Raw genomic sequence first — 13015 nt, forward strand, 5'->3', positions numbered from 1 at the left:
GGCCACATCTCAACAGAATGTCCCATCCCAGCGTCCCTGGGCATCTCCACTGCTTTTCTGCTTAAACCTCTCCAGGGAGGATGACACAGCAATGCATTTAAGCACATGCTGGCTCGGCTGGTCAGTGTCCTGCCGGGGGCGGCCTCATGTGATAGAAACAGAGTGGAGGACCCGCTGGGGAAGGAACGGGCAGTTATGGAGTTACAAGCCAGGCAGGCACTCACACAGGTGCGCAGGGCACACTGAATCAGACCAAAGGCAGGACTGGGAGATGTGCAGCTGCAGGATTACCTTAGTAAAACCACTTAGCCTAACCCAAGTCACCTTATCTATAAATGGCTGGGGATGGTGATAACTCCTATGCTTCTTCCCTTACCAGAAGAGGACCAGTGACATAATTCATGAGGCCCAGAGCAGTGTTCAAAATTATTAAGAACTTCAAGAGGCTGAGGATGTAGCTCAGTGGTACAGCACTCATCTAGCATGTACAGCCCTGAGTTTAGTCTCCAGCACTGCCCTCCACCCCTCACCCCCACCCCCAAAAAAAAGAAAAAATTTCAATGCAGCAATACATTGACATACCCCACTTCAGGTACTCTATTTAACATGCTGTGTTCAGCCAATCTGAAGCCATGGGGAGGCACAGGTCCTTAACCTGCACTCATTAACCAGCCCATTCTCCCACAACCTAGAGCACTTCTGTGTGTCCTCTCTGCTCACACATTGTCCGTGCTCCCTTACGTTGGCCTCTATTCATAAATCCCCATCCACCCAAACTAAAGCCAGATGTAGTTGCTTCAGACAGTTCTGAGAGGTAATTCCGTTCAGACATTATCAGGTTTGTCTATACCTCCTGTAACTTACCCACCTTATGATTCTTCTAAAGAGGAAACAGGATTGAAGCAAGAAACTAAAGCCTGCAAGCTTCACAGGTCAACTCTGCAACCAGACAGTGATCCCCAGTGACCACCCCCCATGCATCAGCCCGTGGATCTAATTCATCTCACATGCCCCACCCACTAGCTCCAAAAAGTAATCCTTGGGTCTCCTTGTCACTGGAGTGTACAGGTAACTAACTTAGAAATAGCTGTGAGAGATGTGGAGAGGTTTGTTAGCTGCTCTGGGAAAAAAAGTTTTGTAGCCTCCATGAGTGAGAAATGAGCTTCCTTGGGAGCAGCTGCTTGTCATCTGGTTGCCAGCAAGCATAGCAGTCACCTTACTCCTCAGCAGGATGAAGCCAGCCACCAACAGGTAAGCAAGCCAACAAGCCCCAGAAAAAGTGAGGGGTCCTACTGCATTCAGGGCACCCTGAAGCCAATCTACTCTCTCTGAGCATGTTTAATGATAAAATGAGCAGGTAATGTAAAGCACATCTCGAAGACAGCCAAAAAGATGACTGTCCCGAAACATATCTTAGACATTTGGAATATAGATAGAGCTCAATTTAAAATTCACAATAGGACCATATCCCAGTGAGCTCATTATAAATACACTGAATCCTCCTGACCCATTCAACACACCCTGGCCCGGCCACACAGCACACTGGCCCCCTCTTGATCTCCAGGCTCCCTAGAAGCTGTGGCTCCCTCTCACTACCTAGCATCCTTAAAGAAGACCTTGCTGCATACTGTCAATGCTAGAAAAAAAATCAAAATTCAAAATGTGAAGCACAGTTTCTATGCAAATGAATCACTGCAACCCAGTCATAAAGTTGAAAGGTTATAAATCCAACCATCTCAGATCTCAGCTCCTCCCCTCAGGCTGTGGAGCCTGGGCCACCAAGTGTCCAGTGCTGCTTAGAAGAAGCAAGTCCAGTCCCACTTAGGACAGAATCATCACAAGATCCCCATATCCTTTGATCGCATAAATAACGCTGGTAATACAGATATTGATCATTGATCATCACACTCCTTACACCATTGGATTTGGTTTGCATAACCCCTAGAGGAAAAAGGACCTTGGTGCCATTTCACAGACAAAAATGGGATCCTGGCTCCCCATGGTTGGACATCTTGTCCAAGGTCCCACAGTTACCTTGGGAACTGTGGCAGGACACTGGGACCCAAACCCATGTCACCTGTACCCAATCATGCGTTTTTGACAAAAGGGAGGTTATTTTAAAGCCCTGCATGGCCTTCATTAATCCTGATTAGCCCATCTTTGATTCAGTTTGGACTTGGCAGGGAAAAGCATGCTCCACAAAGCACAGCCTGTGAGCAGCTGGGGGAAAGCCCTAACAAATCCCACTTCCTCTGGCCAACAGCTCTCTCCTCCACATTGTTCTCAGCATTGTGACACTTCCCTGTTAGTCACTCCTAAGTCAAGAGCTGGCCACGGCCAGCTGCAGACACGCTCCACTAGCTCCCCTGTGTGCAGCAGCTCCTCATGGGGCCCAGGCATGACACCGTTCTCCTCTGAGGCCCGGAGGAGGCCAGGATCTGCAGGCCAACAAGCCCCAGGGGACCTCCGACACCACCTGTTATTGTGACCATCCGCGGCTTAATCAGTTTGTTTTGATCAGAGTGTTCCAAAGAGGAAATAAAGCCTATGTTCATTTTTTTAAAAGGCAGAGCCACTTGCCCCTCTGAATTTTTGGAATTCACTGCCCTCTTCCTAAAACCCACCTGAGGGAGACTTGAGCGAAGAACACTTTGTCCACAGTGAATGTATTCTCTTATTGGGAGAGGGGTAAAAATAATTGAGTATTCATTGCAGCTTTTCCCAGGAAAGACCTAAAAGGAACAGTGGGTCACTGCCCGGCCTTAGGGTTTACCTAACAAAAAGGAGGAGAAAACCCAAACAAACACATGTAAGAAGACATGTTATTGTATTCATGTTGTTGTATGATCAGCCTTGCTCTTCCCCTCAAAAAAAGATAAGTTAGTCTTCACCCCCAGTATGTCAGATAGTGACCTTCTTTGAAGATAAGATCTTGGCAGAAGTGAGCAAATTAAAATAGGTGTAGTAAAGGCAGGCCCTACTGCAGTATAACCACCGTCCTTTACAGGGGAGATTGAGGGGCTGGGGAGGTGGCTCGGAGGTAGGGCTCTTGCTTTGTGTTCACGAGGCCTTGTGTTCAGTCCCCAGCACCACACGCACAACAGTAATAATTTTAAAAATAATAAATCAAAGAGGAAATTGGAGACACACATCTCAGAGAACTCCATGTGATGATGCAGATGCAGTCATACATGCCAAGGAAAGCCAGAGATGGCCCGCCAAACACCAGAAGCGAGGGAGAGGCAGGGGACAGTCTCTCCCTTACAGCCCTCGGAAGGAGCCAAATGTATGGATGTCTTGCTCTTGGATTTCCAGCCACCAGAAAAAGATGATAAATTTCTTTTTTTTTTTTTTTTTTGTCTTTTTCCTTTTTATCGGTACCAGGGATCGAACTCACGACTGCCTGCTTGCAAGGCAGGCGCTTATGCCGCTGAGCTAAATCCCCAGCCCCAAGATGATAAATTTCTACTGTTTAACCTACATTATTTGTTACTGTAGCCCCGACAAACTAATACCGTTGATGTCACAGCACAGGTTCCTGGATGAGCCCTGCCTGGTTGGGGCCTTCACCCCAGAGGCTCCTTCCAAGCTGCACGTGGCTGGTTCCACTCAAGCAGCCCCCCAACCTCCAGGCCACTGTTTCACATCTTCCTCGCCCACCTGCACTGGCCAATACCATCTCCTCCTTCAGCACTCACCTCATCACCAGATTTATCTTCTCAATGGAATGTCTCATGCTTGTATCCAGATGTTCATAGGTTTAATTACTTCCGCCATATTTCTCCAAGCTCTATGAAACCAGCCTTCTTTTCTGTCTGACATAGCCATGGATTGTAGTAGAAGCTAAACAATCACACATTTCTAAGCCAGGGACATGTCATAATTCAGATCTGAGATAACCTTCAGAAGCTCTTGTGCTGAAGACTTGGTCCCCAATGGGCTACTGTTTACAGGTGGAGCCTTTGGGATGTGATCGGATCATAGGAGCTTAAACTCATCAGTGGATTAATTGATTGATGAATTCATAGCTTAACTGGCTATTGTTATGTGGTGGCAACTTTAGGAGGCAGAACATAGTTAGAAGAAGAAGGTCATTGAGAGAGTCCCTTGAAGGGTGTATCTTGTCCCTGGCCTCCTCTCCCTATTCTCCCCCCTCCCCTAGCTACCTCCCCTTCTCTGTCTCTCCCTCCACCTCTGCTCTCTGGACATGATAAGGAAAGTGTCTTTCTTCTACCTCACCATCGGCCCTGAAACAACAGAAATAAGCGACCATGGACTGAAATCATGAGCTACAAATTGATCTATAAATTGATTTTCTCATTTTGTCACAGTAACAGAAAGCAGAACACAAATATAAAGGAAGTAAGAAATTAAGAATGGGTGCTCTCATTCATATTTGCTCATTCAGTTTATTCAGAAAACATTTACTGAGACTGTGAGTGCCTAGACCGCTGCAAGACTTTAGAAATTCAGCCGAGCACAGTGGCACATGCTTATAATCCCAGCATTTGAGAAGCTGAGTAAGGAGGATCACCACAAGTTCAAGGCCAGCCTGGGCTACACAGTGAACTCAAGCCTGAACTACACAAAAAGACCCTGCCTCAGAAAACAACACAAAACAAACTGAAGACATTCCAAAGAATTTGAAGTCTTGCCCATTCATCAGCACAGGAAATGTCCAAATTTATCCAATGCTATATATTTCTAGGAAACTTTACAACCTGCAGCACCTGAAATTGCCTTCAGCATTACAACCACTTTACCCCTACTCTCTACCTTCATGCAGAACAAGACTCCCAACAAAGAAGACAAAAGTGTAAAAATGTACTTAGATCTCCTTGAAAATCCAATCGCTCTCACATACGTCTGACAAAACCCAAACTCACAAACTCTAGGAGAGCTTCAGGAAAGCCTCCATTCCCTATGTCTCTAATCTACCTCCACCCTGGGTCTCTCTCTTCTTACCTTCAGACAAGATGCGATCAGAGGCTGGGGGTTTAGCTCAGCGGCATAAGTGCCTGCCTTGCAAGCAGGCAGTCGCGAGATCGGTCCCCAGTACCGATAAAAAGGAAAAAGACAAAAAAAAAAAGATGCAATCAGAAACAAAACTGGCTTGAGAATAGGATGCACATTTGTGATGGTATTGTAATCATAAATATTATGTACTATAGTCCAACTATTGTAATTCTTTTTCCAATCTTCCTCGTGACCCAGAATCTTATATTTGTAATCCCATTGAGAGTTACTGGAATCCCAGCAAGTTAATTCCCAATCTACCACTTCCAATACAACCCACAGTGAGAATAAAGACACCAGGACACATTCTCAGTTAAGGGCAGCCAAGGAGTCCTAAATCCAATCCCGGTGAGGATATGCAGACAAAGACCCTGATCCAAGGCCTCTGCCAGAATTTATTATCTTGTGAAGAAGTGCGTGGCTCGAGGATGAGTGACAGTGAGAATGGCAGGAATTACATAGTAGCTTGAGCTGGCTAGTCAGGCAGGGGAAAAAGCATCTTTGCAAAATGCAGGGAGAATGACAGAGAAGGATCAACCTGCGTAATACAATTAAGGTAGCAACTAAACTGTTTTTGGAGGCTGTTGCTTCAGTTTCTGATGTGTAAACATTTTTGCCCTGGGGACTCACAGCCTTTTTATTTTGAGGCTCATACCCAGTTGACATTCCTGAAGCTGACTGGCTCTGCCACCTCGCTGTGCTCATATCTTTTATAGAGAGCACCATGTGAGGAAAGAGGAGACTGTCTGATGGCTTTAGAGATTACATACCTCAGCAGGCCTTATTTGCAGTGCTTAAAGGCAATTGAAAACAGAAGGAAACATCATGGTCAGCTCTGTACATACCAGTATATGGAAATAAGCCTTGATACAATCAATGTTGCAGCAATTGTTCTACATTCAAGGGGAGCTGCTCAAATTGTCTCCTACATGATGGTAACTAGGTGAGCCTCAGAACAGCTGTACAAGGTCAGTGTCGCTTGAGTTTGCAATGTGAGCTAAATGGCACTGCTGCCCACCCCTCACTCCAGAGGGAGTGCTGTCTCAGGTGGGAGCAGAGAAAACACTGTGCTGACCAAATGTTTCAGTATTAAGGTCGGGGGACTCTGTGGATCCTGGCCACTGCTGCTGTGAATTTGCTGCATGAGTGTTGTAAACAGTCTGATTCTTTCATTGGGCAATGATGATACCTACCTCACACCATTGCCATAAGCAGGAACACAGAAAACGTCCTGTACTGTTCCTTTTCTATGGGAGATAATAAATATCAAGTATCTATGAATGTTTTGTCTGTATTATATAATAGGCATCTTTTATAGTGTGTAATTGATAAGAACATCTTACTTAAAACATATGGCATCAAGAAACTGTCAATATTAACGTCAATGGGCCACATATTATCTAAGAGAAATTTGAGCTGGAGATAAAAGACAAATGACCAAGGCCTGAAGCAGAAATGGTGATATAGGAATGCAAGAAGAGATAAAGGTGAACTTTTTATGAAGGTCATGTTCTGAGACACTGCTATGTCACAGTCTGAAGAACAGCAGTGCAACCCAGCATCTTAGAGTTGTTGAGACATAGTGTGGTCTACATTCAATTGCTGTACCTGGAAATGAAAGGGGACCTTTCCTGCGATGATCTGAAACCTTCTGATACAGCTGTGTCTCAAGTGTGACAGAAACAAGATGAATTTTAGAAGAGAAATGTGGCTGTTAAAGAAGGCTAGACACAATAATTTTAACATGGATCCCAAAGAGCCTCCAGGAACCAGGCAGACCTACAAAGGAGGGAAGTAGGGTTTAGACTTGGGAAGCAGGTGTACAGTGCTTGTGCTGTTTACAAGTTCCTTACCTTCCTGGTGACATTTCCTTTAAAACACTTTCATATGGCTCTCAGGCCACAAGTTCATGACCTCTGCTCACCTGATCACAGATTTCCTCTGTGTGTGTAGTTCATGTCTCCAGACTTCCCATGTCGCAATATGATGATTCCTGGGTGAAATGGTCCACTAGGTGGGATAGTTTTGATCACAGCAATGGACTCAGCCAAAGAGCAGCCCATACTAGCCAGTGGCAGAGGGTCTCTCTCTGGGGGCTTCCTACAAGTCCCATCACCGATGGGGAGAGGCCTTATCAGATACCCACTTTTAGTTCACCACCGAGATATGAATGTTCCATTTTATCCTTTCAAATGACATCATAAAGTGTTTATATAGGTTTCTAATTTTTTTGGCAGGATGTGGTGGCCTACATCTGTAAGCCCAGCATTCTGGGAGGATAAGGCAAGAGGATCCCTAATTCGAGACCATTCTTAATGGGCAATTTAGAAGCTTGGCAAAATCCTGTCTCAAAAAAAATAAAAATAAAAAAGACTGGTGATGCCACTCAGGGTAAAGGTCCTCTATTCAATTCCTAGTACATACAACAAAAAAAATTTTTTTTTCTTACAAAAAGCAATATAAAAATGTAAACCTAGTTTTGGATGATGACACAATTGTCTCTGAGGTGCCATCTTTCCCAGTTACAATGTGTTATTGCTTGTGTCTAGATGTTCCCCCAAATCCTCATGCAGTAAGAGATAGAGCTGTTCAGAGGTAGCTGGATCTGAAGTATGTGTTTCTGGGATCAACAGTGTGATATACTTAATCCACTAAATTAGTCCACTGGTTGATTTGGCTTAGTTCTAGGATTAAGAATGCCACTCTGTGGGTGTGTGTTACCTGCCTAAGGGCGGCTACCCTGGATAAGATATAAGGCACAGAAAGAGAATCCCTGTTATTCACTTGTTGCTTGCTGTCTTCTGCCCACCATTAACTGTTTCTCCTCTGTGATGTCCGTCTACCTTTCCACCCTGTCTTGGGGCCAACTGATTATGGACTGAAACATCTACAAACCGTGAAACAAATGAATTTTTCTTCCTTTAATTTTGGATGTTGGGTATTTTGTCTGAGCAATGAGAAAAGTAACTAAGACACAGTGATAAAGAGTCATCACTGGGTGGAGAAGTGTGATTGCAAACTAGTGACATGAACTACACAAGTCTGACTGGCACAGTTGCAAAGCAGAGATTGCGTCTTCTGACATAATCACCCAACTTGCCCAGTTGGCAACTGGCATCCAAGCAGAGCATGCGCAAATGATTTCAACAACCATATTAGAAAATATGTAAAACAAATAACATATAAGTATAGGCCCCAACTTGAAACACCCAGGACTCAATCAAGTGTCTCTTCTAAGTATCTGAATAATTCTATAGTTTTCTATAAGAAGACAGGAGATAACTGGTTGTATTTTTCCTAAATGGCCATGGGCAGGTCTCTTCACACCTATACCTGTTTCTCATTTGCAAACAGGACCTCATTCTTGAATGACTGGGAAGAATGTTAATGACATCCTAATTCACTCCAAACTATGGAAATGTAGCACTCTTTCCACACTGCCATCACATACTCACAAGATTGATGAATTGCACTGAACTAAATATTTCCTGGTAGCTCTTTTAAAAATAGTTGTTGTGGTGGACTGATAACTGGTGGTCAACTTGTAACACCAGTTGAACTGAATCAGCATGGTGCTCTGTGGATAGTACACCTAAAGATTGTTGTCAAGATAAAAAGGAGAACAGGAGAGAAGTAGTGTTGTTGGGTGCTGTTGTTTCTCCTCTTGCCATTGGTTCTCTTGGAGGAACTCATCCAGCTTCTTTCCTGATATGAACTTGACTGTTCTCATCATCAAAGCATGCAGTTCACTTTTGGGGGAGCTCAGTTCCTTACACTGATTATCACTTCTTGGTTCCAGAGGGGAAGATGTGTGCTGTTTGATCTGTAGGAGAAGCTTGTCACACTGGTTTTCTGACATGAACTTGGCTGTTGTCGTCATCAGAGGAGCTCAGGACTTCACTGTCACTGAGGATGGCTGTGGTACTTTTGGGGGGAGCCCTGGTCCTTGAGTGTTGCTTGTTGGCTCCAGTGCAGAGCCCTCAACTTACTGGCACAGATCCTTCACCCTACTGGTATAGACTTTCTAGCTTTCACCACTAACCTTTGGGCTTTCCCAGCATAGACCCAGGAAACAGACTTGCAGGAGTCCTTGTTGTTTCTTCCTGAGTGGTTGAGAGGAATTAAAATAATAGAAACTTAGAGAACAACATCATTAAATCTAGAACAGAAGCACAATCACTAAACAATGAAATGGAAGAAACAACACCAAAAAGTCCTAACCAAAAATCACTGGACAGAATACAAGTTATAGGTCTAAAAAGTATATTGGGTGTCTTTTTTTTTTTGTACCTGGGATTGAACTCAAGACCTTGCATTTGTGAGGTAGGTGCTTACACCACTGAGCTAAGTCCCCAGCCCTTTGGGTGTCATTTTTACAATATTTTTTAAAGTCACTTTGTTCAGAACGCTAAGAAAAATATTCAACCCTGTAACTCTCAGCTTTAACCTGCCATATAAAACTGAATGTGTAAAAGAATGGGTTATGAGTAAATGTGACCACAAGTTGTAAATATAGGGTAAATTTTTACTTTACTTTTATCTTCCTTTATTCACAATCAAAAACATTCTAAAAAGAAAATGTAAAGGAGCTTATCTTACAATGGGGATCCCCATTGTCTCAAGTCTACAATATTTTCAGCCCTAAATTCCTCTACTGTCTTTCTCAGAGAAAAACCTTGATGATTTAGTTGTCTTCACTTGACACATCAGCCACAGCCCTCAGATAAAAAATCGGAGTCATTTCTGAATGAGCATTCAGGGAGTCACTTTACAAACACTGATGGCCATATTTTCAGAAAGCAGACTGGACCACAGTCCTGTCAGTTCCCATAGTCTTCTCTCCTTCTGTCTGGATATGTCAGAATATACTTTAAGAATCCAAAGGCAGGGGGCTGGGGACTTAGCTCAGCGGCATAAGCGCCTGCCTTGCAAACGTGTGGTCATGAATTCGAACCCTGGTACCGATTAAAGAGAATCCAAAGGCTACTCCCTCAAAGACAACCTAACCTGGCTCCAAGATTTTGCCTGCCACACTTGGTAGTCCAGCTCCCCAGAGAGCTTAACCAATCTCTTTCATTCCTCAGTCATGGGAATTAGGACAGTCCCCTGATTTTTAAACAAGTTTTCACTTTTTTCCCACGTAGATCCTGAGACTTGAGGTTCTGTGGTTCAGGACACAGTCTGAAGGAAGGAGATGAGCCCTGTGCTTTGTGAAGTGACCTCTTCAACTGAAGACTGACCAGGAGAAATCCTGGCCCTGTCTTGGGTTCATAGTGAATCAGCTTGAGTCCCAGCTTTGTGTAGCATGGGCTGACGAGAATGTTCTGGGGCTCCAGCTGGGAAAATGCTGTCCACCTCCTCAACCAGTCTTCACCTGGCCAAAGCAATGAACTTTCTACATTGACCTAAGGGGCAGAAGCCATTTTCCCCAGTATTAAAGGAAGCGGCCGTCTGAGTTACTTTTTACTCATTGCTGAGACAAAATACCTGATGCCCAAAGTTAGGGAAGGAAGGTTTATTTCTTACAGTTCTTGGAGGTTTCAGTCCATACTCAGTTGGCTCCAAGGCAGGGTGGCATGGCGGGGCTCTGGTTCATGGTGGCTGCCAAAAAACAGGGCAGAAACACTCAAGAGAGAGAAAAGCCTTCTTCCCGCTGTTATATCATCTCCTGATTTCGCCCCTAGACAGGTGTAGCACTCACACCACCAATCTGAGTGTTAGACAATGAACCAATCACAAACGCATAATTGCATGAGGCTTGGGGGCCACTGACATAAACCCTGACAGTAGCACAGGAGGCAGATCTAAGAAAACGGATGCTTTGGACTCAGGGCTGTTTGTGTTGATTGAGAAATAAATTCCAAGTCCCTGGCAACATGCTACAAAGCTAACACCACAGGAGGTTCTGCCTGAGGAAGTCCTTGCTTAAGCCCCCAGGACCAAAGCAATATGCTCCCCCAGAAAAGTCCACATTTGAAAGGCAAGATACATCAGTATGTCACATTGGCATTGTTGAGGACACACTTTACCTACAAATGAGGAGCCTGAAACCCTGTGCTCAGACTCATTCAGATATGTGTTCTGAGGACAATTATCCTATTTAATTTAGAAGTTTCTGATAATGCCTCCATCAGCCTCCATTATTCTGGGCTTCCTTTCCCAACTATATAGTTCAAACCCAATTTTTACTTACCTTAGAAGCCATGTCACGAGAAACTTTCAGAAAAATTTTCACTTAACTCACAAGTGTGCTTAGAGCAGAGTTTGTCAAGGTACGATCTCTTAGCCTGTAAGCATCAGCATTGCTTGGGACCTTGTTAGAAATATACATTCATGCACACACAATACATGCACGTGTACACACATGTACACACAATGTACACACAAATGTGTATACATTTATTAAATCAGAAATTCTCCAGAGGACATCCTGCATGTTTTTACAAGGTCTTCCACTGATCCTGCTACATGCTTAACTTTGAGAACCACTGACTTAAAAGACTTCTCTTCCCCATGGTAGGTGAAGGTAAATATATACACATGTGTGAAATCTTTGAGTGTCATCCGAATACAGAATATTTTTTCCCATTCAGCACAAGCTGGGCTTTTTATTTAATTGAAGTAAGGGGAAAAAAAACAGGATAGAATTTCATTTCATAGATTGTTTTCAGATTTGTTTTTCTTGGAGTATAATCTTTAAACTAAGCTAATATAACAGAGCAGAAAATGCCCTGGGAGATATTCGAAACACCTCATCATTTTGGCAAAGAAAGATATTTTCTTTGCCCCTCGGTCACTTCCAAAAAGCCCTCTGACAGTGTGCAGCTCTGGTCAGACATCTTTCACCGTATGTGGTAGAAAGTGGGCCTATGGTGTAGTTTATCACTTCCAGAGCTGGCTCCAATAAGACCATTTCCAAAACCCAGTAAGAAAGGAAGTCAGTGACAAATGACAACCCATAGTCTGTGACAAAGGCAGAGATAAATACACGCAACTCTCTCTGGTCACTCTAACCCTAACCCTAACACTAACCGTAACACTAACCCTAAACCTAACCCTAACCCTAATTTAAAATAAGAATGCTGGATACACAGCTCTTCTTATTGAAATTCTGGAAAGTCACATCTGGCATAAGAACAATACCGAGTAAAGTAGAAAAAATATTTCTAATGTTTGATTCTCTTCTTTTTCTCATAAAAAGGTAAACTGAAGATCAGTTGTTTTTTTTTTTTCCCAGAAATCTGCCACGGAGAACCAAGTGTAGTGGCACACACCTATAATCCCAGCTGTTGGGAGGCTGATGCAGGAGGATCGTAGTAAATTCAAAATCAGCCTGGGGTGGGTGGGGGAGACCAGCCTGGGTTACATAGTAGAGTTTGTCTCAAAAAATTAAAGGATATTAATATTGATAATAATAATAATAGATAAATTTACCCATGAGGCTGGGGATAGAGTCAGTGGTAGAGTGCTTGCCTAGCATGCATGATGCTCTGGATTCAACCCCTAGTACCAAACACAAAACAAACAAACAAACAAAAATCTGCCAGTGGCTTCATGGTTTTCATTAAAAATCAGGTGGCCTGGTTGAAAACTTAAGAACTTGAGAAACTTTAAATTTCACAAAGGATACAAAGATATACGTTGTTTAAACTACTAGACTTTTTTTATTTTAAAGAGAAAAAAAAAACAATAAAAACCAATGAATGATACAGAATTTCAAAGCAAGATTAGAGGGAATTAACAATGATTAATATATTGCACATTATTAAGGGACAAGGATTTAGTTCAGTGACTAAGCACCTGCCTGGCAAGCACAAGGTTGTAAGTTCAATCCCCAGTACCAAAGTAGTTGTTCAGATTACAAGATATAGGCGTTCATAGTTGATCAAACATAATAAGAACTGTTTCTTTAGTGAAGTAAAAGAAATCAGTAATATGACTATCTCAGCTATCTTTTTTTTTTTTTTGTCTTTTTCTTTTTTTATTGGTACCAGGGATC

This window comes from Cavia porcellus, unplaced genomic scaffold (genome assembly GCF_034190915.1).
Source record: "Cavia porcellus strain 051 isolate PalLab524CR breed Dunkin Hartley unplaced genomic scaffold, mCavPor4.1 scaffold_21, whole genome shotgun sequence".
NCBI lineage: Eukaryota > Metazoa > Chordata > Mammalia > Rodentia > Caviidae > Cavia > Cavia porcellus.